This window comes from Cavia porcellus, unplaced genomic scaffold, assembly GCF_034190915.1.
Source record: "Cavia porcellus strain 051 isolate PalLab524CR breed Dunkin Hartley unplaced genomic scaffold, mCavPor4.1 scaffold_40, whole genome shotgun sequence".
NCBI lineage: Eukaryota > Metazoa > Chordata > Mammalia > Rodentia > Caviidae > Cavia > Cavia porcellus.
This window is the reverse complement of record NW_026947523.1, coordinates 3827534-3854697: the sequence shown is the minus strand read 5'-3', so window position 1 is coordinate 3854697 and position 27164 is coordinate 3827534. Positions and strand designations below refer to the sequence as shown.

Below are 27164 nucleotides of genomic sequence, written 5' to 3'. Positions count from 1 at the left end.
CTCCACATCCATCAAATGTCTCCATCGGAGGGCTGAGAAAGATACAGACACCGGTACAAGGGCAGAGTTCCCTCTTCCCCCCTCTGGGGACTCCTACGGCAGATGACAAACCCGAGATGAATTCGGTCCGGGGTATCAGAGGCCTGGAGCCCTGTGATTCGGAGGAAGCCAGCAAGTCAGCACCCAGCTCCATTCCCGAGGCTGTAGCTAGCTGCTTTCCCATCGGGAGCAGCCAGGATGGGTTCTGTGGGGGACACTGCCATCACTTGTCTCCGTGACAGTGAGAGCCTGTCATCCTGATTGTCACTCGGGGGTCACTGGAGGAGTCACCTATGGAGTCCTCGCCCATCCGGCTCAGATACCCAGCCTCACTGCTAATGCGACAGAGCCTGCCCAGGCCTGGGAAGCAGCCTCAGTGACCTTGAGGTTTCTTGCAGGGATGGAGCCGGAAAATGGTCACATTCTTTCCGGGATGCCCAGTGGTCGCTGGGTGGAGGGGATATCCTTGAGGTGCCAGGTGGTGCCCGCTGCGTGTACATTAATTCCTCCGAACAGGTGGAGACCAGACTCAGAATGTTTGACAAAAAGCTGAAGGTGGAGGCTTGTGGACCCTCTGGCCTCCAAGATCCACCATGAGGGAAAGGAGGGCTCCAGCTGGCCTGCTGAGGACGTCCAGCAGCTGCCCCCAACAACAGCCCGAGCTCCAAGAAGCCAGGTCGGCCGCTGCCTGATACCCTGAATGCAGCTGGTTGGGTGTCTCGGAGGGGGACAGAGGGAGAGTCGGGGCCTGGGCCGGGCAGGGAAGTTAAAGGGCCTCAGAGAAGCTTCCGGCACATAGAGTCCAGCCCTGCTAGAGCGAGCAGCTAGGAAACAGACAGGGCCAGCTGATGAGACCCTGCTCCCTGGGCCTGTGGTCCGAGGCCTCCACACCCTGCCCCCAGCTCCAGTCCAGCACAGGAGCACAGCAGGGAGGGGCAGTTCTCATGGCACAGCAAACCCGCTCGGTGTGGAGCTCACACTCATGCCCGGACCGTGCACGCCTGCAGGGAAGCACGCATGCGCGGCACCGTCTGGTCCGGTGCAGTGTGGACTGTGCCTCGGGGTCACAGGATGAGCACCCGCAGGGCACACAGGGCCACAGACGTGCTCACCCACCCCACAGTATGCAGTGGGCTGCGGGAGGGTCACAGCCATGGCCACGGCAGGGGTTTGAAGCCCAGAGAACGGGCCGGGTCGCAAGGCCTCCGGGGGGCGGGGCAGCACCCCTTTCCCACGAGGAGGCTGAGAACTAAGCCTCTGAGCGCCAGGGCCGGACTCCAACAAGGCAGCCGTGCGTCTCCTCCTTCCTCCCCTTCCAGTAAAGTGTGTCCTCCTTCTAGAACTTACACTTCTATTATTTTATTGGTGTACAGTTTGACAAACCCTAGATGAGATCCACCCTCACCAGATGTGAGGAGTGCCCCCAAGACCCTGCCACAGCCTGGAGACATCTGACTTGCTCCTCACCTTGGGTCTCTAATCTCTTCCCACTGCACCAATCACAAAGACTTCCCACTATTAATTTCTGCCACAGGGCCTTTCCACGGGACACTCCCATTCTCAAGGCTTAAACGCTCTTCCCCAGATACCCATCTGGCTGATCACTTTCTTGCAAACCCATCTCAAAAGTTACATTCTCAGTGCGGCCTTTCCTGACCCCCCACATTCAGTGGCAGCACTGTTTCTCCGTGGTGCTTCCCATCCCCACCCGTGGCACTCACTGTCCCACGTGTGCAGCTGCCCTGGTCCTCCTCCCCCCACGCACGTGAGCTCCATGGGAGCAGGGACTTGCTTTACTCACAGCCACTCCCAGATGACATCACATGACATGCGTGTCACCTGGACAGTGAGCTGACCTGGTGCTGGACTAGACAGCAGGATGGAGGGGTCCTCTGAGATCTGCTTGTGGGTGATCAAGGAGCCGGGGTGGGAGGATAACACCCAGGCACACAGCGGGCCTAGGAGAAGGCTGGGATGAGCTGGAGAGAACCATGGCTCAGCTCCAGGGGACATAGTCAAAGGGCCTGGGGTCACCAGACACAGGACCCTGCAGCCTGGGGTCAGGCAGCAGGACACCCTTCTCTGGGGTGGAGCGGCCACTGCAAGGCCAGCACAGCCCAGGCTGAGGCACGCCCCTCTCCCGCCTGTTCACACTGCAGTGACTGGGTGAGGCTGCGGCTGGCAGGGGCTGGCCATGGGGCCGCAGGACCCAGGTTTACGGAGAGCCAACTGTGCAGACGCAGTGCATGCTGGGGAAGAAGACCCTGGCTGCAGGCAGTGGCAGGTTAGGGGCTTAACCAGCAGTAAATACATGGAGCCCTGCTGAGGCAAACAGAACTGGCAGGAAGCTCCCCCTCCCATGACAGGGAGGACAACTTTGTTCTGTACAACTACTTTTTTTCAGTCTTAGGTAATGAACTCTGGGCCCTTGCACTGAGCTACATCCCCAGCCCCATTTTTTTTAAATGTTAAAACACAATCTTATCAAGAAATTAAATTGCCCAGGCCATGTTTTCGTCCGCAGTCCTCCGGCCTCCACCTCCCACAGCACGGGGATTATAGGCGTGCACCACCACGCCTGGCTCGGAGCCCCTGCTTGAGTGGAGTTGCTCTGAGGCAAGCAGATGGTTTCTTTGGAAAGGATCTCTGGGCTGAGCCCACTGGTGGGACCTGCAAAGAGCAGGGAGAGACACCCTTCTGCAGCCCCTTCCCTTCCTTGTCTCCAGGAACGGGGATGCTCGGAGGTGGGTGGCTAGGCCAAGCTGGGGGGAGATGAGCTGGCGGAAATAGAGGCAGTTCCCCCCGCCAGGGCTGCACGCCCCTCCCAGTGCTCAGCAGGGGCATCTTGGGGATCTGTGGACCTCGCGCACAGACCTGTATCTTGCACCCAATTTGCCAGGGAGGCTCACATAGCGGTAGGGACTGGCTGGAGACCCCATCGCCCCGAGCTGGACTGGAAATGCACACTGTGTCCCCGAAGCCCACGTGGTCCCCTCATCTTCCATCTGTGCACTGGTCCTAACTGTGCTCAGCCAGCAGGCAAACTGGAACCATGTATGGGAAGGCCGGGTCCTCGGGATGGACCCTTCACAGTGACCTCTGGGACCCAGTGATCCACCGTGAGTCACAGGACCCTGAGCCCTGGCTCGGTCACTGGCCCTGCAGCTGTCAGTGTCTGGGATGGCTTGTGGCTGCTTCTTGAAGCCCTGCCCTTGCTCAGGGGCTGCAGGTTGTCAGGCTGAACCCTGGACCTGGCCGAGTGGGCAGGAGCTGGCTGGCCGCTGAGGCACCAAGTGGGGACGTGGAAGAAGGTTTCCCCAACCCTGACGCATACCTGCCAGGGGGAGGGAGGGAGGGACAGCTCAGCCTGCCCACTGCTGTCCTGGGGTCACCCATTGCTGAGGGCCATACGGGCGTCCAAATGTCCATCCAGAGGCCCGGGCGCAGAAAATGTGGTTCCTACACATGCTGGATGAAGAAGGAAAGCAGATGCACCTCGAGACCAGGATGCCAAGTGAAATAAACCAGACACACGCTTGCATGCTGTATGATTTCTCTAATACGAGAAACTCCCTTCCAAAAGAGCAGCATTAAAGAGGGACGCTGCGAAACAGGAAGTAGATCTCTCTTAACTGGAAAGAGGACGGACAGACAGACGGAGCTCAGAGCGGAGAGCGGAGGAAGTACAGAGAATTAAGATGCGTTACGCACACGCCCCGGCTTCCCGAGAGGACTGTGATCGCCATGTGCTGCCTGCCTGTGGTGATAAAATTTTCAAAGCTGAAGAAGAAGAAAAGAAGCGGACGGTCCTTCCGTCTGGGCTTCCTTCGTGTAAGATCAGCTGCTCGGTCTATGGCCTGCTGCTCTCCAGGGTTCCCCAGTGGTGCCACGGCTCTCCCAGGACGGAGACCTCGCTCTCCGGGCCTTGATGGTGCCCTGCTGTCAGAGGGACGCTGTGTGGTCCTCCTGTGACACAGGACGCCAGGGATGCAGAGGGCAGAACGACGTCCTGGGGCAACCAGGAGACACAGCAGCAGTGCCATCGGGACCCGGGCTCCTCTCCTTCCTGGGACCCTGACAAGCCCTTTTTGCCCCTCAAGTTCCCCGCTGTAAAATGGGGACCCTTACACAGAGGTGGCAGTGCTGGGATATATGAAGAAATGCACTCCACCCAGCCCCGGTCAGAGGGACCCAGCCACAGCTGGGGACCCCGCGGGCCATGGAGTCAGTGTCCTGTGCTCAAATGCTGTCCCTGCCTGTGTCCCCCGGCCGTCCACCCCTGGAAAAATGGGCTGCATTTCCCAAGGCCCAATCTCATTTCCCAAAAACGTGTTTAATAGACGTATGATGGTCCCACAACTATTCTGAGAATTAAGTGAGCTAACTTATTATTAAAGTGCTTGTCCTACAGAGTGAACTAAATAAGTTATTCCATCAAAACTGTGCCTTCAGGGTATCCAGGGCTTAAGTGCGAAGAATGCCATGCTGGTTATATTATTTGGGAGGAGCCAAAGATCACTAATACCCGATTTAAAAGGGAGGAGGATAAGGTTCTCTATTAAACTTCAAAACATGAGTTCTGCATAAATATTTTTCCATTTCTGTCTTAGAGAAATCACCCCTCCCTTTAGTAATAAGCCCTTGGAGCCTCTGAAAAGCAACATCAAATGAGAACATTTACCACGTGACGCCTGTGGCATTTGCCTGTGTCTTTTCTCAGTCAACAAGCCCTCGTTACCCCAGGCCGGGGCCCCACGTGTGAGGCTGGGGCCCGAGGCTCAGTGCCAGGCCACCTTCTGAGGGGCTCGTCTTCGAAGGCTCCTTAGCCTTCCCGGTTGAAAGTTCAGATGCCATCCTGACCCCGGCCGGGCAGCTGGCCTCTGTCCACTCAGAGCGCTTTGGAAAGTAGACTCCGAGAGAGTTATCCAACCACCATTTCTTGGAATCGTAACCGGCGGAGGGTTGCTGCAATACTTTGGATTATCTTGTTTTCCTTATCCGTGGAAGCCAAGATTTTAGTGCTACATCTGTGAGTATCTTCTGATAATAAGAACCAAATGTTGTCAGGGGAAGTGACTGGAAATTACACTGAGGATCAGAATGCGGGTTTTAGATTCCCTCTTGGAAGACAGCACTGAGAAACAAACACACAGGACGTTTCCCCTATAAATCACCTCGGGATGTTGCAACCCTGGGGCTCCTGCCTCTCCTCCTCCTCCTCCTCCTCCTCCTCCTCCTCCTCCTCCTCCTCCTCCTCCTCGCTGCAGGCTTCAGAAGGCCCAGATGGAGCATACTGGATCCCGCTGCTACATTTAGACCTCCGGTCCCCACTTCTCCTCCGAGCTCCTTCTCTGGCTACTTCTAGAACTCTCTACCTGGATGTCCCTCAGACAGCCTTCTATCCCCAGACGCCACATTAATGAAAGACACCCACAATCTCGGAGAGAAACCTAGAAATCACTCCTAATCCCGGTGTCACATGCTCTCATCACCTGGGATTTGACTGTCTGCCCCCTTGATCCTGTCTGGGGCTGTTGCTGCCCCCTCCCCAGACCGAGCCTGGACTATGCAGCAGCTTCCTGTTACCCTCCCCGACAGCCGGTCCCCTCACCCGCCAGTGTCAGTTCCAGCCAGAGCATTTTAGGAAAACCCAGATTGCTCTTGGCCAGGGCCCAGACTGAGGCGGAAGCCGGGTCTCTCGGTCTCCTCCCCTTGAGCTCTGCCCACTCTGAAGCAAAGTGCAGAGTGCACCGACAGAAACGGCCTTCCAGGAGCTAAGGGGTGCCTTCCAGGAACTGTCCAGGGTCGGGAGACTCAGGGTGCACACCGGCCCTTCCTTCCGTCCTCCGTGTCCCGGAGAATGGAATTGATGGTCTGGACAGGCCAGGGCCCGGGACCTGGAGGTGACCCATAAGCCATCCCTGCCCGTGGATGGGCAGTACTAGGCTCCCGGTGATAAGGCTAAAGGCCATGAGCTGCCCGCTCCCCCCCCCACCCCCGTCTCATCAGCCTTCACTTGGGCCTCGCACTTGGGATGGGGGAACGGGACCACCTGGGCCCGCCGCCCCACCCCAAGCCCTGCTTCTCAGTTTAGACTGTCGTCTGCCCGTTGCAGGCCCTGGGCCTTCTGATTACTAATAGAGTCCCTTCTGATAGTGCTTTGTCTTCAGAAGGTGGCCAGGAAGTGACCGTACGCTGGGTGGATGAATCGTCCCCTTTTCTCCAACACAGGTGGCCTGCCAGTCTGCCCTCAGACACCCAAAGGACAAAGCTCTCGAGGGCTCAGCACGGCCGGTGCCAACTTGCAGGTATCCTTAGCAGCGTGCCAATCACAGCCCATCTTGCTGGACCCCACTGTGCCCACTGCAGGCGCTGCTTGGGTCACTGTGTGTCCTGCCGACAGCGGCCCTGGGCCTCTCATTACTCCCAGGGCCCCATGAGGGAGGTCTCCTGTGGCACGTTTCCTGCCGTGTCCCACCGCCATCTGCTCAAAGCCAGGGGCAACTTGGTCCCAGATCCTGGCAGCCTGGCTTCATCAGACGCCTTCTCCCGGCCCACCCGCTGCCAACACCCGCCTGGATTCCAGTCCTAAAGGCAGCTGTCGTTGGTATCAGGGAGTGAAGTCTCCCTCAGCCATTCATTTCACAGACTGGGACCCATCTGGCCGGACGCTGCTCCCAGCCATCCATCATCTCTGCGGTCGGCAGCATCTGCCAAACCCCGAGGATCGCCCCATATTTTGGCAAACGAATGAACTCAGGATCTGTCAATGCGAGGTTTTGCTGGAGGCAGGCCTGGCTTTGGGCAGGGCGGGGTCCCAGAGCTGACAGCAGGGGGCCCCTGCTCAGAGGAGGCGGCGCCCTAAGGGGCCCCCCTGCAGCCACCCCAACCGCAGCAAGGCCCTGCTGTGGGGCGCTGCGTAATTGGTTCTGCATGGTGCTTCGGAAGGAGCTGGTGGGGAGGCCCCTGTCAGACCCCACAGCGACTTCCCACCCTAACCTGGTCCCAATTAGGGATCTGCAGGGCTGAGGGGCCTCGAATTTATTCACAAAGCTCTTTGACCAAATTCTGCCTCCTTGGAGTTGTGTTTATTCATAAGAGTGCAGGGTGTTCTTTTGGTTTTTGGTTTGCTTGTGTTTTTTTTGTTGTTTGGTTTTGAGTTTTGAGAGAGGGTCTCGCTTGAACTCACTATGTAGCCCAGGCTGGTCTTGAACTCACAGTGATCCTCCTACCTCAGCTCCCCAAGGGCTGGGCTTACAGGCGTGCGCCACCATGCCTGGCTACAAGCAGCTTTGTAGAAGCCCAGAGGAGGGAGGAAGAGCCAGTCCTGCAGCGAGGCCGATGGGAACACTGTCTGATCTTATTCTTTTGCCAGGCAGTGTCCGGCACCAGGTTTATGGGGCTGACTGCCCGGTCACCAGATGCTTCCAGACATCCCCGGCCACCTCAGCCCAAGATCGGCTGGACAGAAACTTGGGAAGAGGCTGTGTTTTCCTGCAGGGCCTGGGCATCATTTTTGCCATCTACAAAAATACCCTTTGCTATATTTAGGCAGCGCTACAAACAGGCCACCCCACACCCTTTTCCCCCTGCTCAAGAATGTTTCTGGGTTTGTTTTTGTCATTTAATACTTTTTTCCTACCACCTGGAGAAGTCGTCAAGCACTCACATTCCTGCTTGCCGCTTGCTAATTAAAATAACCCCCACGGCCAAAATACGACTTGAGCGGAATCCGGGCGTCAGTGGGAAGTACTCGTCCTGGTTTCCGCCACCGCCCCAAGCTCGGTGCTGTGCTTCTGGGCACCTGCTCGGGCCAGGCCCCCCAGGGCCACACCCACTGTGGCTCCTCTCCGACAGCTGTCCACCGCGCCTTGCGATGACTGTGGCAGATGTCAAGCCACAGCACAGGTGACAAGCCGCTGGCTCTCAGCCTGGCCCGTAGCTCAGGACGGGGAGCCAGGGTCCGTTCTAGGTTAGTCTGACTGCATTCTGGGTCAGGCATGAGTCTAGACAGCGCCCAGGGCCGCACTCAGGACGCAGCGGAGGAGACGCACCTCGGGCGCTGGCCTCCGAGGGCCTGCGGGTTTACTCTCACGGCAAGGGTTCCACAGAGGGCCCTCATCAGGCTCAAGAAGGGGTCCTCCCTCCTAATATCCCCTTCCCCCTCCAAGTCCGTGCTGGGACATCTCTTAGCTTCCAGCCCTCACCCAAAATGGAGGTGACAATGAGGTCCCCTCACTGACCCAGGAGCCCCAGAACTGCGACTGTATTAGGAAATCACCCTAGAGACACACCTGTAATCCCGGTAGTTGAAAGCCTGGGGCAGGAGGATCGTTGTTGGAGACCAGCCTGGGCTATAAAGTGAGCTCAAGGCCTGGACTACACAGCAAGACCCTGTGTCAGAAAGACAAAAAAAAAAAAAAAAAAAAAAAAAAAAAAAAGAGAAAGACACCCTAAACTCCCCCTACACCTGGCTTGCAGATGCGTGTCACCCATTGCCCTCTAGGCCTCTGGCTGGCTGTCCTTGGGCCTGGTGTCTGAGTGCCGCCCACATGTCCCCCTGGGCAGGTCCTGACTTCCCCAGGAGGCTCCACCCTGCATGCCCAGGCACATTTCCTGACCCTGTTGACCAGCTCTCAGATCCGGCCATGAAGAACATGCAGGGTGACACAGTACCTTGCAGGCCACACTGTAGGCCACGGGCCCCGGGCAGGTCCGGTTCTAGTTGTGTTAACTCACTAATCTGCATGATAACCCTGTGGCTCTCTGGTTACCCCATTTAACAGATGAAGAAGCTGAGGCTGTCCTTAGAGAAAACACAGGAGAAGCAGGGACCAGGAAATGAACCCGCCACACCCCTCTCCTGACCCTGCAAGGCACCGTGGTCCCAAAGCCCCCTGGGTCACGGTCCTGTTGCCACCCCACCTCAGCAGCTCTAGGATCCCCAGCTGCACTCCAAAAGCCCCTGCCCTCTGGGCCTCTGCACGGTAGTCTGTCCCCCTGGCCTGGCCTGGCCTGCTGAGCCTGCGTGGCAAAGGCCCCTTCTTCCTCATCTGTACTTCCTGGAGGGTTAGCGGCCGCGGCCCTTTGAAGAGCGGCTCCTTTTGCCTCCTCTGGGACCTGCTGCTCTGTCCTGGGACACCTCACAGCTTTTTTCTGCCCGCTTCTGGCAGTGGACAGCAGGTGGCTTGGGGTGCCAGTGTCCTTGAATCCTGCACCATCAGGCCCATGCTGACGTGGAGTAAGTTTTGGGGACAGCCCTACCCCCAGCCCCTGCCCAAGCCAGCCTCCTCTTTTAGCTCTGCCCTCCCAGGTGCCCAGGCTCCCTCCAGGACACACTGTAAAGCCAGAGACCACGAGCACCCTGGGAGACGCAGGCCAAGACACATGGAGCGAGCAAAGGCCCTCAGCTCCCAGCTCCTCCAGGGAGTTAATGGTGACAGCGTTCTGCTGAGGAGCCCACCGTGTGGTCTCTGGGCCCCCTAAATACCTCACCCCGAAGAGGCAGCATCATTGTTTTGTGTGGCTACAAAAAGGACCTGAGTGATTGATGTCCACTGGTCCATCACCAGGGTCCTGACATGCTTTCTCAATACTGTGATAGCGTGGCACCATCTTGGTGGGTGGTCCACGGGCTGTGGCTGTGGGGTGAGGTTGGGTGACACCCACACATGGGTCCCCATGTAGGAAATGATGACCCATCTGTAGACGCATGGCCTGAGCCACGCTGAGCTTGACGCCTCTGCCCACTGGGCGATCAGTCAGCCCGGGGGTGAGGGAAGGGGTCCCCGGGACGGAAAGAAGTGAAGGGGTGGAAGAGCTGTTTAGGAGACCAGATTGTGAGGGCACCCACGGGCCACCGAGGTGTCGACACAGAGGAGGAGGAGCTCCCAAGCCTTCCCTGTCCCAGGCAGCTGGCTAGGGGATGGCATCTTTCACGGAGGTGGGAAACACAGGGACAGCATGGTCCTCAGCTTGCCCTGGCCTGCACAGAGTGGGCAGCTTCAGCAGCAGAAATTTAATGTCTCACAGTCCGGATCAAGGTGTCAGCAGGAAGCCGAGCCCGCTCGCCTCGGTTTCTTTATAGTTGGCCATTTCTCAGTGTTTCTGTCTCAATCTCCTTCTCTTGCTTCTTTTTCTTGGTTTATTTTTCATTTTTTGAGACAGGGTCTCACTATGCAGTTCAGGCTGATTTTGAGCTCATTTTGTAGCCCAAACTGATCTCAAACTCACAACCACCTTCCTGCCTCAGCCTCCCAAGTGTTGGGATGACAGGCATGCACCACTACACCTGGCTTTTAATTTCCTTTTCTTCTAAGAACCAAAATTCATATTGGAATCGGGGTCCACTATAATGATAAGGACCCTGCTTAAGACCTGGTTTCCAGGACTCCTTGTGATCTTGGGGATGTGGTTCTGCACGCCGAGCGCCCAGAGAGCTGCCCAGTGGCAAGGCTGGGTGTGCGTCTGACAGAGGTTTGGCTGGAGTTGTGCGTGCAGGTGTGAGCATCAAAGGGACAGTGATGGGGGCCCCGGGGAGCAGGGGTGAGAGGGCAGAGGGACCCAGCACCCCAGGGCCCAGGAACCCACAGCGGAAATGCAGTGGAAGGTGTGCCCAGCAGGGCAGGAGGCGCCCTGGGGAGGTGGAGTCAGGGGCGGGACCCCTCAGGGAGAGGAGGTGGCACTCATCCCTGCCAGTCACTCATCGGTTCACAGCTTCCCAAAGACGCCAGACAACTTGGGGCCCGAGCGGGGCCTCATCCAAGTCTCCATCTTTCATCTGCCCGGTTTAGGAGCAGAATAAAATTTAAAACCTGACAATATCATTTCTAGTTTGCCTCCAGCACGGGCGATGCTCTGAGCTCGGCCTGTGCGCCTGCCTCCCGGGAGGGCGGACAGCGCAGTGTGCCCTTGGCTGTGACGCACGCAGGAGGCTCCGGCCCTTCTCACAAAGGCCGGAGCAGCAATGAGAGCCCAGATGGGCTGCAGACCACGGCCAACCGCCTGGCTCGCCAGGGCTTTGTTCGGCGCTTGTGCTCTGATTGGTGGACGGCGGTGATGCTTTCCAGATGCTGCCGTCTCCAGCCCGGTCCAGCTGGCCAGCTGGGCCCCATCGCGGGCCTCCCGCCGCCGCCAGACGGCCCTCCTCAGCCCGCTCCGTCCCGCCTGCTCCAGCTGTGGCTGCAGCCGCGCTTCCTGTGGTGGGGGCGGCCAGGCTGCTGTCCCCACGGACCCTTCCGGATCTGACATCTCACGGTGCCTCCCAGGCTTGGGGCTGCCTCCATCCATCGCCTGGGGCTCACAGACAGGCAGTCCAGGGGCGCTGGTGTTAGCAGTCACCGTGCCTTTGATTTAGGACACCCAAGATCGGCTGCCCTGTGGGTGCTGGGCACAGTCCTGCCGCCCGCAGAGACTCGGTCTTGGCGAGGGGAGCCCCTCGCCCGCTCAGCCTGGGAACCCCATCCTGGGACTCCCCTGAGCCCCTGAGCCTGTGTCACGCATGGACTGGGATGCTCGGGCGGCTTTCTTCCCTTGGGATGAGTACCTCCCTTGTGTTCTCCTACTCAGACACACTAGAAAGCAACATGCAAATTTCTCTTTTACGTTTTATTTGCAATAATTCTAGATTCACAGAAAATCACAGTAACAATAACAGACTTCCGTTTCAGAGAAGACAGAGAAGAGGACACTTGTCCTTGTTGCACCTGCGAAGTGCAACTAAGCCCTGAAAGACTCTGAAAACGGGTCGGGGAGAGGAGTGGCCTGGGGACCCCAGAACAACACAGCATCGCGGTCCCCGCGTGTCCCGCTGCCTTGCGTGCTGCAGACCTGGAGTGGGGCAAGCAGGCATCTGGGGACGCCAGTCGTCACAGGCCAGAAACATAACCCGAAAAAGCCTGTCGGGGAAGGGGTGGTCAGGTGAGGCAGGCGAGTGTCCGGGAAAGCAGTGGCTCCCGGGCGGGACAGACACAGCCAGGGCTGCCCCCCACCTCCCTGGGCTGGAGACCGAAGGCTGAGGGCAGGACACTGGCATTGCAGCTGTCCTGAGGCCTCTCCACCTCGCTGACTTTCAACCCTACCTAGCAGTAACCAGCAGAGTCAGGACTTCAAGGAAACACGGGGTGGCCCTCCTTCCCCCACCCTGGGGCTCCAAGGTGGGGAAGTCACAAAGCAGTTTCATCCTCCCCCCAGGCAGGGACAAGAGCATCGTTTCGGGTGCCAACCAACAAGGCTGGGCAGGGGGACCTGGGACCTCCACCTCCACCTGGCAATCCCAGGGCCCTGTCCCCGTTCTCTGGGCTCCCGGCCAGTGCAGGATCACAGACCGCCAGCTAAAGCAGAAGGTTTAAATCAGACCCAGAATCTCCTCAGTCATAGAAAAATGTCCAGATTTCATTTGAAAATCTCTCACCATACCGAGCAAGAGCTCAGAGTGAATGAAAAATCACAATAAAAGTAGATGCAATCGTGAGACAGAGAGAGTTTGGACCGTCTGACAAGGGTAGGGAGCAATTATAACTCTGCTCCAAACAAAGTCAACTAGCCTCAACAAAGAAACAGAAAATACAAGAGAAGCATCTGAACAGAAAGCTGGAGGCGGGGAAGCTGTCCCTGGGAACACTGGAGAACAGCCCTGAAAAAAGTCAACAGTGCCCCAGGGACTGTGAGGCCATGACAAAAATCCAGCATTGTGACATTAGAGTCCGAAAGCTCGGGGCTGAGACAGTAACGGAAAAGTCCCCACATCTGGAAAGACACACAAACCTATAAATCAAGAGGGCCAGAAACCTGCGAACAGGATAGACCTGAAGACACCCACACCCACACGCAGCACAACCACGCTTCACAGCCAAAACACACGCAGAATCTGAAAGCAGCAAATTGTTTCCCAACGGAAAATATTTTAACTATTGCAGATTTCTCACCACAACCATGGTGGTCTGCAGAAAGTGTCGGGATGTTTTATAAGAAGGAAAGAAAAAATTCAGAATCCTATTTCCATAGAACATATCCTGTAGAAACAGAAGGAAGATCAATGGATTGTCAGATAAATGCCAACTGAGAACATCATTTGCCATCCGAACTATTCAAAAGAATGGCTAAAAGAAACTTTCTAAACAGAAAGGAAAAAATAAAAATAAGACATCTTGGAACATCAGGAAGAGAGGCAAAAGCACGGGAAATACATCTCCCATCTCCTTGTGAATTTCCTAAATTATGTTTGATAGTTAGAATGATAATCTTTTTCGTTTTTATCGGTACCAGGGATCGAACTAACGACTGCCTGCTTGCAAGGCAGGCGTTTATGCCGCTGAGCTAAATCCCCAGCCCCCTAGAACGATAATCTTAACACCGTACGATGTGGCTTTACAACGTGCGGAGAGGAGGTAGGTGAAATTATGGGAAATTTTCCTTTCTTTTTTTTTTTAATACTAGATATTGAACCCCAGGGCTATACACAGGTTAAGCAAGAAGTCTACCACTGAACTACATCCTCAGCCCTTTTAAAACAAGTCTTGACACAAGATTTTGATAAGTTGCCCAGGATGGCTTTGAACTTACGATCCTCCTGCCTAAGCTCCTCATGTAGTTGGGATTATAGGCATGTGCTAGCACACCCAGCTATAAGACAGAATTTCTGTACTTCACTCTAAATGGCAAATGACAGCATCAACAGGCTTGTACCTACAATGTAACACCTAGAGCAACTACTAAAATTTCTATGTGAAGTAAGACATTCAAAAACACTACAGATAAAATTCTAAAAAGGTTTCAAGCAGCTCACAGAATGACAGAAATAAAGAGAAAGTAAAATGCTGAACAAATATGAAACAAAAAGCAACACAGTAGACTTAAGCCCTAAGATTTTGGTAATTACATTAAACCAGGCATAGTGGCGCATGCCTGTAGCTCCAGCACTAAGGGAGGGTGACACAGGAGGATCATAAATTCAAGCTCAGCTTAGGAAACTTAGTGAAACTCTCTCTTAAAATAAGAAATAAAAACAAGCCAGGAGTGTAGCTCAATGCCAAGACCCTGGTTCAATCCCCAACACTAAAAAGTTACATTAAATATAAATGGACTAAATACACTAATTAAAGGGTTTTTTTTTTCTTATTTTTGGTGCTGGGGATCGAACTCATGACCTTGCGGCTGCCTGGCAAGCCCTGACCCACTGAGCTAAATCCCCAGCCCCTACAGGGCATATGTTGACAGAGTTTATTTAAAAAGATAGGCCAACCATATCCCATCCGTAAGAAACTCACAGCTGTAAAAGGTGGGTTCACAGCAAAAGGAAAGAAACAGACGTATCATGTAAATGCTAACCAGTGGCGAGCAGGTGGCCAGTTAATGTCCGATACAGTGGGGAGGCGGATTTTAGAGCAAAGAAAATCACCAGAAAAAGAAAGAAACGTGATGAAAAGGTCAAGCCATCAAAAAGACACGGCTGTCGTAAGTGTGTTTGCATCAAAAAGCAGCTACACAGTATGTGAGACAAAACCGGAAAAGAGCAGCAGGTCAATCTACAATCGTAGTTTAAGTCTTCAGCAGCCCTCTTGCAAAAATTCATAGGACTAGACAGGGTATCAGTAAGTATATGGAAGATTCAACAAGACCGTCAAACAACGAGAGCGGCAGAGCACTGACGCAGCTCTCACCCAGCAAGAGCAGAGCACACGTTCCGTCAGCGTTGGGCGCATGTGCCAGGGTGACAGCAACGCTAAAGATTGAAATCACGCAGACTATGTTCTGCAATCACAATGGAATCTGACAAAAATTTCTTTTTTAATAAAAGGAAAGGTTTGTTTCAGCTCACAGTCTGTAGAGGTATCAGTCTGCGGTTGCCTGGTCCAAGGTGGGGGAGAAACAGTCCATGCACAGCAGGCGGCAGCCCCAGCGAGAAATTTACAGCCAAAAGGTAGCAGAAAAATTTCCAGACCTTAGAAACTAAACAACCTGCTTCTAAACAATTCATGGGCCAAAGAGAACATCTCAAGGAAACTAAGGAAAATATCTTAAACTGAATAAAAATATAAGATGCTGAAATTTATGAGACGTAATTCAAGAGCTGTGAGAGAAATTCGCAAGTGAAAAATCAGGGATTTTACCCCTAGATCTAGAAAAGGGAAAACAAAATAAACCCCAAAGCAAGCAGAGGAAGGAAACAATAAAGAACAGAAGTCAATGAACTGGAGAATAGAAGGGAAATTCATGAAACGAAGATCTGTAAAGGAATAAAATTCACCGACAGAGTAAGACTGACAAAGAGAAAGGAGAAAATACACAGATTAACGAACTTCCAAAGAAGCAGACTTTACAGATCCTGGAAAACCTAAAGCGTGAGGGAGGACTTGGAGCTCCTCCACCCTCTAACCCCAACAAGACAAGAGAACAGTTTCAGAAATCTGCTACCATGACACATCCAACATGAAAGCGGTCATTGGGACAGCTCTGTAGCCTTTAATGAAACTGGTTGCTTAATTTAAAAAGCCCTCAAAAAGAAGTGTCAAGGTCCAGATGGTTTAACAGAAAAATTCTACCAAATGTTTGTAAAGAATGAATTCTATACAGTCTTTTCCAGAAAACAGAAAAGGAATATTTTTCCAATTCATTTGGTGAACGCAGGGTTATCCCAACACCCAGACACCAAGAGGAATAAAAAGGAGAGGGACTCACAGCAACAGAGACAGTCAGGAAACAAAAAAATAGAGACTAATATTCCTCCTAAACATAGATTTAAAAAATCCTTAACAAAACACCAGTGAAGTAGGATTCAGCAAATTATAAGAAGAATTACAGCAGGACGTGGTGGTGCATGACTGTGATTCCAGCACTCGGGAGGCTGAGGCAGGAAGATCGTTGCAAATTCAAGACCAGCCTGGGCTACAAAGTGAGCTCAAGGCCAGCCTGAGCTGCACAGTAAGACTCTGACTCAAAAAGACAAAACAAACAAAACAACCCCAATGAATTGCATGTCACGATGATGTGAATTTTGTTCAAGGGATAAAAACATGATTCAGTATTTGAAAATCAATCTATCATATCAGCGGACAGAAAAGAAAAATTATATCAACCATTGCAGAAAAAGCACTGTACAACATTCAGATGCATGCATTAAAAAACTCTCAGAAAATAGGGATAGGAAACTCCAGAATTTAATAAAGAACATCTACAAAAAAAAAAAAAAAAAAAAAAAGAGGAACTTTATGGTTAGGGAGAACCTTACACTTCCTTTAAAATCAAGAACAAGTGAAGGAGGTCCCAGTCTCCTAGAACCAATTCTGGTTCTGTATTTGGAGGGTCAACAGCACAGGAAACTTGATAAACCTGAAACAGAGGGAACCTAAACCAACCAATCGGAGTCAACTTGCTTCCTTTGTTCTTAATAACTTGCAGCAAGTTGATTTTAAAAATCATCAATCATCAGGAGGTGTGGCTCACTGCAGAGTTTGTGTGTAGGCCAGGCCTGGAGTTTCACCTCAGAAGAAAAAAATCACTGGTTTTAGAGGTGTAGCTCACTCTGACTGGTTCATCAGGGGAGAGCTGGAGTTTGATTTCACATCTGTTGCAAACCATTGGTTACTTTGGAAAGGTCAGCTCCCTTTCCCCTTGCAGCAGCCCAGGAACACCTGCCTTTAAACCCTCCGGGGGAGCAGATCTGAGACTCCCCTCCCATCTCCACGCATGGCCACTCTATGAATGAGCTCCCCTTTCCAAAACTCACAGGTGGGGAAAAGGGGTCTGTCCTGCTAACAGCCCCTACTGTTCTCAGAAATCAAAAAGTGTATATGTGGTTGTCTTAATTACTTTCCTCTTGTTGCTGAGACAAAGACACCCAAAATGAAGGAAGGAAAGGTTTGTTTAGCTCACAGTTTGTGGAGGTTTCAGCCCATACCCAGCTGGCTCCAAGGCTAGGTAGCTTGGCACGGGGGCAAGACTCGGACCAGCAGAAGACAGACTAGCAATTGTCTTCTCCCTTATACTCACACAGGCCACCACCCCACCATTCAGACCATCCAGTGCCGGCCTGAGGCACAGGCTGAGGACGTTTGCAGAGTGAGGGCCTTAGCTCCCGGCTGAATCTCTTAGCTACACTTCTCAAATTGGCACAATGCATCAACCATACCAGCACCACTCTGCTCTCTCTCCTTCCCTGGATTCAGCCTCCTCCTCTGCCTCTTTTCTGTCCCCCTCTTACAGCTGTGCAGCCAGGGCCTGGGGACGTGGTGGGTGTCTGCCCAAGGCCTGAGCCCCTGGAAAGCTCAGTGTTACTCTTCTGGTGCCTGCACCCAGCCTCAACCCTGCTGGCAGCTCACAGGACCTGGGCAGCATGCACTGGCTCGCAGGTGAGATGCACCTGCTGGGATTCTCTCTCTCTCTGGGTTGCGCTATGGTGTTTGGGGCACAGATTCATTAAGAGGTCACAGGGAATTCACAAGCACTTGTAATAGTTAACCGTGGACAGCTGGGGACAGTCTCCTCTCTGTCCTCCTGTAGGGGCCACTCTGCACAGCTGGGCTATCTATATGTCCTGGCTGGGCTCCGTGCTGGCCACCAAGGGGCGAGCTGAATGAAGCCCAGTCTTCCACGGCTCCTGCTCGTGCCCCAGCAACACGATGAGCAGAGGCCACTTAGGAAGAAGAAACCGCATTGTAGAGGTCTCTAACGGCAGAGGGCTATATTCTGCATACTGGAAAACTTACCATTAGAAACCACCAACATGAAAAGGCAGAGGCTCAGGCCGGGGAGGGAATAAGCTCGATACTGGGGTGAACAAGGCCTCGGGGAGCCTGCCCTTTGCCAGACACGTATGTATGCTGTGGGTGACTCCAATGTTTGAAGAGAATCTCTTCTGGCGGAGCTCTCACGTATTTGGAATTCCGTGTAACGTGAACCAACCCTTGCTTGTTTTTGTAAAGCCGACCTCTTATCTTTCTGCCCTGCTTCGCTTCCCATTAGGCTCTGGGAAGTGTGCTTTGAATTCTTTCCCTGCAGCGGGGTGAAGTCAGGAGGCCTCGAGTGGCCAGCAGATTCTCCCTTCCTAGACCATGATGGGGTGAGGACAGCGCGGCTCTGGGCAGAGCCTGGGGGAAGGCTGACATCGGAGGTGCGTGCCCCCTGGGCAGGGCTCAGCTTTGATTTCGGGGTTCGGTCTTGCCTGACGATCACCTTTAACATACACACTTATATTCTGGTTTTAGGTTGGTCTTTTGTGTTGCTTTGGCCTCAAAGTTTCCATTGTGAATCTTTTTTTGTCCTTTTGAGACAGGGTCTCGCTACGCAGTTCAGGATGGCCTTGAGCTCACTTTGTAGCACTGGCTCATCTGGAACTTGTAACAGTCCTCCTGCCTCAGCCTCCCAGGTGCTGGGATTACGGACTTGTGCCACCATGTCTGGCTCCATTGCAAATCTGAATCACCAACATTTAAACCTCAAAAATTAACATTTGAGATTAGATATAAAAGGGTGAGACTATCACATCCATGTCTATCTGTATCTTCAAATTATTTTTCATGCACTTTGAGTAGTTTGGTCCTGGGGTTCTTTTATGCCAGTAATGAACGTGTGCTGTGAGGCGGGGCTGGCTGGGAAAGCACTGGAGCCCCGGCCTTCTGAACCTAATCCCGCTGCGGGAAAGGACCCCAGCGTCACAGAACCCGGCCAGAGAGCCGTTTACCCCGTGGCTGGCCTTCGAATGTTTCTCATTAAGAACCTTCTTTCCCCGGGGCAGGGCTGCCTCTCGTCCCTTCCTTGGGGTTCAGTCCCCAGCTCGGAGCCTGGCAGCCCCGGCCAGCTGAACGGATTGTTTGAGTGTATTTGCCCCGAGAAGTGGCCTGGGAAGATCCCCAGGAGAAAGGTCCATTCCCCGGCAAAGGGTGCCGCTCTGGCTTTTACTCCCAAACTGGACTTAGACACAGGGACAGAGACATGGTGTTGAGGAGTGAGAAGCTGCTCCTTCCAGAGGGAGGAACTTTCAGGAAGGGAGAAGCGGGCGTGGGCTCGGATGGGCTCCTGGGGCCGGTGCCCGCCCTGCTCCTGCCCCCAGCACAGCTGGGTGTGCACCCAGCAGGCAAGGGCTGGGGTGGAGGCGACACGGGGAGGGCCTGCCGGTGGCTTCTGCCCCAGTTTAATAACTTTCTGTTGATTTCCTTTGAGGTCCTCTTCCTGTGTATTGCTGTGCCCGACCTGTTACAGGCTCCCCATAAGCTGTGGTTTCATTAAGTTCTAGAATGTTGCTGTGGCCTTTTCAGAGTCCAATTTCCAGCAAAGATTAGTAATGCATGTCTGTCAATCCCAGCACTCCGAGAAGCTGAGGCAGGAGGATCAAAGTTCAAGTCCAGCCTGGGCACTTTAACGCTACCCTACCTAAAAATACCAAAGGGGCTGAGGTTATAGTGCAGTGCTGATGGCCTGGGTTCAACCCTCAGCACCATACCACACAAGTAAGTAAATGAATAAATGTTCCAAAGTCCTTTTGAAAATCCCATTTCTTCCCTAACCATTATTTCGAAATCCCTGCCCACTGATAACCCTGGCTCTGTGTCTTTTCACAGCTTGTAACCTGTACTTAAATCTTCACGTTGATCATTTTTGTGGCATGGGGGACCTCACGTATAAACACCGAAGCCCTGACACTGCCCTCCTCTCCATGGCTGAGTCTCCTCACTCCCTAAAAATACACCAAAGTGAGAAAAATGTGACACAAAACGATCCCTGTTGGATCAAGACAGTCAGGATCCAACAGGTAGGGCCTGTCTGCCTCTCTCTGGGTGCCTCTGTCCCCGACTACACCCTCGCCAGCTTTCACTGAGGGCCTGGTGGGGCTTTGCCCCCTTGGCCCTGATGACTACCAGACAGTCAGCTCCGTCCTCTAATCCTAACCCTAACCCAAGCAGAACTCCGCAAACAAAGCATCAGGGGAAGCAGGCTCGGCCTCGGCGCCCCTCTCCTTCCCTCCGCAGGCACTGTCCCAGGTATTTGTGAGTACTAGGTGTGCAGGAGGCTGAGGCAGGAGGATTGCTGTGAGTTTGAGGCCAACCTGGCTGCATAGTGATAACCTGTCTCCAAAGCAAAGCAAAACAAAACAACAACAAACAGATCAATAACAACAACCGTAATGAAAAGAGCTGGAGCTGTGTCCTAGTGCAGAGACTGTGGGCTCAGGTCCACGTTGTGTTGTTGCCCCCCCCCCCCCACCGCCCTCCAAAAGCCCCTGCAGGAGCGCCCCAGTCCTCAGCTCTGACAAAAGCCACCAGTGGAGACGGTGGAGACGTCAGCGCCCTCCATTGTCTCTAGGCTCTTGGACATACTCCGCAGTCGGATCTGCGCGACTTGTCCAGCATTTCCTGGTGCTGCTGACGCAGGAACCCTGGCCTGCGGCTATCTGCTAATTACTCCATTAAATGCCGTCGGCTCCTGGGCCGCTCACCGGCCTCCTCCGTGCGTCACTAAGGCGCAAGCGGGCTCGAAGCCTTGAGATCTGGTGTGTGAGCTCGGTGGACTTTCAGGTTAGGAATTCTTTCCTCTGCATTGTTCACACAGTGTAAAAGTGGTTCATTTTTAATTTTCCAAAACATTTTGGAAATCCAGACTTGGCTTTGTGACCTCACTCAGGGCCAGCTGGCCAGATCAGACCTGTCTTCCGTTCCCAGACTCGGGCACTGCCCAACCTCGGCCTTCTGGAGTCACCCCTGGTGAGTGCCCCAATCTCCACAGCTCATCTGGCCCCCTGTCTTTTTTCCCAATTGTTTTTTATGGCCCCAGGGATTGAACTCGGGGCCTTTGCAGGGCCTTAAGCTACACCCTTCAGTACCTTTTTAATGGTTTGAGACAGGGTCTTGCAAAATTGTACAGGTTGGGCTCAAACTTGTGATTTTCTTGCCTCAGCTTCCCAGAGTGCTGGATTACAGGTGCACACCACCAAAAGACTCATCAGGACCTTTGACAAGGCCAAGGTTTGGGGGAATTAACCACATGGATTCCTTGAGCCCCTCCCATTCTCTGATGCTGTAGTGGCTTGAGCTCTGGGCCGGAGGCAGAGCTGGGGAGATCAGCATGACTCTCTTGTTACTGGCCTTGCTGAGCCTCCGTTTCCTCATCTGTTAAGTGGACAAAACACACTCACCTGTCAGGGTCATGCAGAGTCTGGTCTGACTACCCACAGTCACCAGGAGAGGGATGCATGCAGGGCCCCGGAGCCCAGGGGCAGTGCAATTCCATGCATCCACAGGTCAGACCTCCTGATTCCATGCATGCAGGACAAACTGAGTCCACCTGAGGACTGTTGGAGCACAAAAGGAGGCCTGGAGAGGAAGAGCAGCGGGTGGTGTTGCGGTGGTGGTGTTTGGAGCCGTTGGTTCTCCTGGAGGAGCTGGTCGTGCTGGCTCCCTGATATGAACTCAGCTGTTCTCATAGTTGGAGGAGCTCAGGACCTCGTTAGCTGAAGGTGGCTGTGGCACTTTTTGGGGAGCCCTGGTCCTTACTTTGAGCATCACTTCTGGGCTCCAGTGCAGCTCCCTCAGCCTGCCGGCACAGAGCCTTCATCCCACTGGCACAGACTTTATGGTTTCCACCACTGACCTCTGGGCCTTCCCAGGGCAGATCCGTGGGACAGATTAGCATGGGTCACTGTCACGGGCTCTGGGTTTTCAGCTGGACTCATGCAGGTCATTGCCATGGCCTCGGCTGGACTTTCTAGGTCTTTAGTGTTGTGGACAGATTTCCCGAACTCTCTTTGTACTTAACTCCTTGAGTGACCATCCTAGAATAACATTATAAATTCTGTGTCCTGTGTGTAATTGTTCTTGCAGCCCCTGACGACAACAGCGCTCTATCCCGAGCTACATCCTCAGCCCTTCTCTACTTTTTGTCTTGAGACGGGGTCTTTCTAAATTGTCAAGCTGTCCAGACTGGGCTGGTACGTGGGATTGTCCTGCCTCAGCCTCCCAGAATGTTGAGATTACTAGTATGCACCATCACACTCAGCCCAAGTGGGAACCTTTAAGGCCCAGAGCTAGTCTAGATTTTCCTAAAACACAAGCAAATACAAAAGACGGTTGAATTCCTGTAGAAAACTACTACAACAGAGACTCCCCACACCGAGAACTTAGCCTAGCAAGTTTGCTGTGTTCTGCAGAGCCATGGACTGCCCTGTACGTGTAGCCGGAACCTGGGAGGAGACTCCAGGCCATTAACGGGAACCGTCTGTCCTTCCAGCACACAGCAGGTGGCTGCACTGGCTTAGAGAACTGCTCATTAGCGTAGTATGTGCCCTTCAACCCCTTTATCTGACTTCTGGGAATCCGTCCTAGAGAAATAACCCCAAACATGGAGAGGCCTGGGAACCAACACGTGGCCTTTGCAGTGGTCCTCCAGACCGCAGAGAAGCGGAGTCAGCAACCTTGCTTCAACTTGGTGGCATTTTAGGGGACCTTGAAAAGAAAGGCCACAAGGTTCTCAGTAGCAATGGAGGGGCTGTTTATGATAGATTTTTTGTTTCTGTTTTTACGGGGGACCGAACTCATGACCTTGCGCTTTCCAGGCAGGCACTTATGCCACTGAGCTAAATCCCCAGCATATGATAGACTGTTAATTAAAGAAATGACATTTCAAAATTCTGTCCTCTGTTACGTGCATAGCCACATAAGCTGTGCACGTAAGATGCTGGAAATGACTAGACTACAACTCTAGCTGGGTCTAGAGAATGGGACTATGGGTAATCGGGGGATTGTGGGTAATTTTTGTTTTCATTTTTTCCAATTTTCTGCGGTTTGGTTATGGTGAAAAATGTATTATAAGTTTAAAAAATTAAAAATAAAGAAATGATAGCTCATATTCCCTGTGACAGAGACAACTTCTGACTTGGTAAAAATAAATTCTGTAGGACCACTGTGATGGCCTGTTGTAGATTTTTTTGTTTTTAATGGAAATACTCGCACAGAGTAAAAATCATTCATTAGGTGCAGAAAGATATGCAAATACCACTATCTTAATGGGGATGTCTTTTTCTCCTGCTGTTTTACCCATATTTATGTACATTTTAATAGAGCCTAGAATGTATGTAGTTTTGGGCTCTGCTTTTATTTTATTTTAAAAACAAAGATCTTGAATGTAACAGTCTTCCTGGTTATAAATGTGTAGAGAGCGACACAATATTCCATAGTGGGGATATATTGTATTTACTTAACTATTTCTCTATAGCACACATTAGCTATAAAGTTCCTAGTTATGATTATGCTTATATTATTAACCTTACGACAATAAACATGGTTATGGGTCACGTACACCGTAATGTAGCTCCACCTCAGGAATATGGACAGTCTTACAGCAGCAGCACATTAGAAAACATGAAAAAAAATTCCACTCAGAATATCAAGAAAAACAGAGAGTGCTTAAAACAAAAGAAATAAGGTGAGGGCTGGGATTGTGGCTCGGCCTAGGTGTGTGCTTGGTGTGCCTGAGGCCCTGGGCTTGATCCCAGCCAGCATTGCATGTACATGTGTGCACACACGCATGCACACACAGTGCCCACATGCGGATGGACCTGGGGGAATTCATGCTAAGCTAAATAGACCAGAACTGGAAAGAAAATACCTTTTGATCTCACTTATATATGGGATGTAAGAAAATTAAACCATCAGATACCCGGACATGGAGGAGACGGTGGTTACCAGGGCCAGGGAGCGGGGAGGTGGGGTTCAGGTCAAAGAATACCCGGCTGCAGGTGAATGGTGTGAATAGCTCTAGAGCCCAGATGTGTAACGTCAGATTGTGCTTAATCATAGTACTCTAGACTGAGGATTTTTGCTGCAGAGTAGATTTTGGGGGCTCTCACCAAATGCATACAAAAAGGTAACTACTTAGTACAGTGGCACATCCTCTAACCCCAGCGCTTTGGGAGGCTGAGGCAGGAGGACCACAGGTTGGAGCCCAAGCTGGACAACGCAGTGAGGCCCTGTCTCAGCAGCAAAATTGCAGCACAACCCCTAATACCTCAATCTTGGGTGTGGCCTGTACAGCTGTTCACAGGAAAGGGGTGTTTACACACAGCGGGGCGCTGCTCTGCACTGAGAAAGACAGACTGGAGTCACTCTTTGGGAAAAAGATGCACTGGAGACCATAATGTTACAGGGCTACAGCTCAGAGGCGCAGTGCCTGCTGGACAAGCACGAGGTCCTGAGTTCGAGTCCTGACACAGGGAAGAAAAGAGACAGAGACCATAATGTTAAGTGAAGTCAATCAATATGCAAACTTAGGGATGGCGTGGTTCTTCTCACGCGAGAAACCCACGTTACAAATAAAGAGCAAAGGGAAAGATAAGGAGGTAGAGAGCTCTTTCTCAAATGTCACTGGGCACAGGGCACTGACACCCTCAGCCAGACACCGTTAGGATCAAGGAAGGAAACAGTTATACAGGACGGGTAACTTACAGGCGTATTTTATAATATTCACCCAAAAAGTCAAAAGCACAGGAGTGTAGGAGCTCACTCCTTAGAGACCCAAAGAAGCCAGCCTAGGGCCTGGATCCCCCGGCAGTGTCCCCCACGAGTCCATCTGGAGGCCTAGAGCCCACGACAGCGTCTCATGCCAGTCTCCATCAAGGATCTGCCCTGGGAGGGCCCAGAGGTCAGTGGGGGAAGCTGGAAATTCTGTGCCAGCGGGGTGAAGGAGCCGTGCCAGCAGCTGAGGGGCCTCACTGGACCCAGGAAGCGGCTCTCAGAGTAAGGACCGGGCTCCCCAGAGCCACAGCACCCTCAGCGACACTGAGGACTCCAGGTCCCTCACTGACGAGAACAGTGGAGCTCCTATCAGGAGGCCGACATGAGAAGCTTCTCCAGGGGCATCAGCAGCACCACCTTCCCTGCAGCTCCCCTCCTGTGCTGCTGGCAGTGACCCGAAGCCTAAGGAGGCCCGGTCAGGGAGCTGGGCATGCAGCTGGCTTCTGCCAGTGCCCGAGATCTCGTCAAACACTGGGACAGGTACTACCGTCCACAGCCAGCCTACTGGGGTGGCCCTGCCCACCTCTCAGGCCTTTGCATGGCCACCCCGACTCTGGTCTGGACACCGCCTGCTCCTGCCTTACCTGCACCAACCCTGAGGCCCTGAACCTGCTTTATCCCTCCTTGCCCCGAGGATGGCGTGGGTGCCAGCGTTGGGTCACCTCCTCCAGGAAGGACTGTCCCTGCGGGTGTAAAGAATGACTTCCTGCTCAGAGCAGTATCCAAGGGTGTGTGTCATCTCACCCAGGACCCGGTCAGAGTGGGGGGTCACCGCCCTCGATCCCCCCCAACCCCCCCCCCCCAAGCTGCGAGTGAATGTGCTCCGGGCAAGCCTCTCTGCTCGTACTTGACGACCCAGACGGAAATCAATCAACGTTCAGCACCTGTGACAACCTTGCCCCTTCCAGTAACGTGGTTCACTTTCTTTGGCCAGGAAACGGGAATCACAGCAGCGATCATAATCTGATTTTTGGCTTTGGTGGCCCAGAAACCTGGGGTCACGCTTAGGTACTGTAATTATATCACCCTAGGTTTCTGGCACAATTATTCCCACCTCGATTGCTCCCTGAAAATATTAAACAATGTTTTTAAGAAGTTAAAAGCAAAAACGTTATCAAATACAATATCTGTGAGCTCGTCCCCGGTACCAAAAAAAAAACAGACCATCCAGTAGTAAAATTTATGACACAAGTCACACAAAGAGATACAAAGGGCTCGAGGCACGGGAGGAAAGTTCCTCTGATGATTAGGGACACACACAAGAAAGTCAGGGTTTCTCCTGCCGAAGGCAATGTCACCCTGCACTCCTTGGGTTCAAATTGGGCTATTTCTAGCTGCAGCAACTCCTCTCAGGGGTCCCTGCTAGGAGTGGTGAGATGCGACCCGACCGGGTCACGGGAGCACAGGTCTTCCCTGCACCGCGATGCTTAACAATCACAGTGTCCCTGGGGCTGTGGCTAAGCTGGTTCCCCGATCCACCCACAAGGTGCGCCCAGGAGCTCTTCTGAGACAAGATGCCAGACACAAAGCAGCTTTCAGGTAATCCTGGGGCTGGGAGTCACAGGAAGTGGACTGCCTCTGTCTAATCAGGAGACTCCTGGCTCGGAGACAGGGGCCACGCTGTGCCCTCCTAGAGCAGAAGCCAGAGAGCTTTGATGCCAAAAGCCGGCAGCGCCCCTGTCTCCCAGGGCCCATCACGGTGCCTGTACCTGCCCACACGACAGGCTGCGTTACTCAGGGCACCTGAGGCTGGGGATTCAGGCTGAGCAACGGGGAGCGATCCCAAAGCCAGTGTCCACTGGGGGTGGCACTGCAGGGGCAACACCAGGGGAAGTTTCTAAAGGCAAAAGAAGGAGGCTCACACGCGTCAAAGAAACAACAATCCCTGGCTACAAGGATCAGGGACTAGAGGGGGCAGTCATGGTCACCAATGTCCAGGCGGAAGTATTTCCTGTTCCCCCTGATGGCCACTGGGCAAGGCTGTGACTGTGATCGATGCTGGTATCTCCCAGGCACACAAAAGATCTGCTCCTTCACACCCCCCAGGCTGTGTCTGTTATCTTCCAGGCGCTGACATGTGGGTCCTGACAGCTGTCACAGCGAACGGACCACGTTTAGGGTAAGCTTGAGGGAAGTGTAATTTCAGCACAGACACAACCAGGAGATTGGGGGACAGAGGCGCCAGGACTTTGCTTCAGGGCACACTGCGCATGAATGGCTGGGGACACACAGGCCTGGGGCAGATCACCTCTCCCGACACCCAACGTGGCCCCCTGAGAGTCCCAGGCCTGGGGATCTGAGAGCTGAGGTCCATGGAGAAGGGGCCCACTGTCAGCCTGGAATGTAGGGTCACAGGTCTCCACAAAAGCATTTTGCAGATAGGGAAACTGAGGCCCTGGAAGGGACTTGCCCACGGCCCAGCAGGGAATGAGGAGATCAAGGCACTGTCATCCATCATGGTGGCTGATAGCAAACTCTAGTGTTCCTTAGGGAGACCCTGCCATATTTATTACAGGGTCCTTCCAGGCTCACAGCCGTGTGCAGTCCCACCCTGGTCCCATTTGCAGGGAGGACAGGGGGCAGCAGGAGGGAAGCTGTCCTTCCGGCCCTCTGCTTGGCCAGAGC

At 53.2% G+C, this 27164-nt stretch overlaps 1 long non-coding RNA gene across 1 annotated transcript; it reads left to right on the top strand.

Annotated features, from left to right (window-relative positions):
- The first annotated feature begins 4769 nt into the window (after positions 1 to 4769).
- Positions 4770 to 7157, top strand: LOC134474843 (uncharacterized). The gene is made up of 2 exons (XR_010045721.1): positions 4770 to 5068; positions 6271 to 7157. It is a non-coding gene; the product is annotated as an uncharacterized LOC134474843 (long non-coding RNA).
- The last annotated feature ends 20007 nt before the right edge of the window (positions 7158 to 27164 follow it).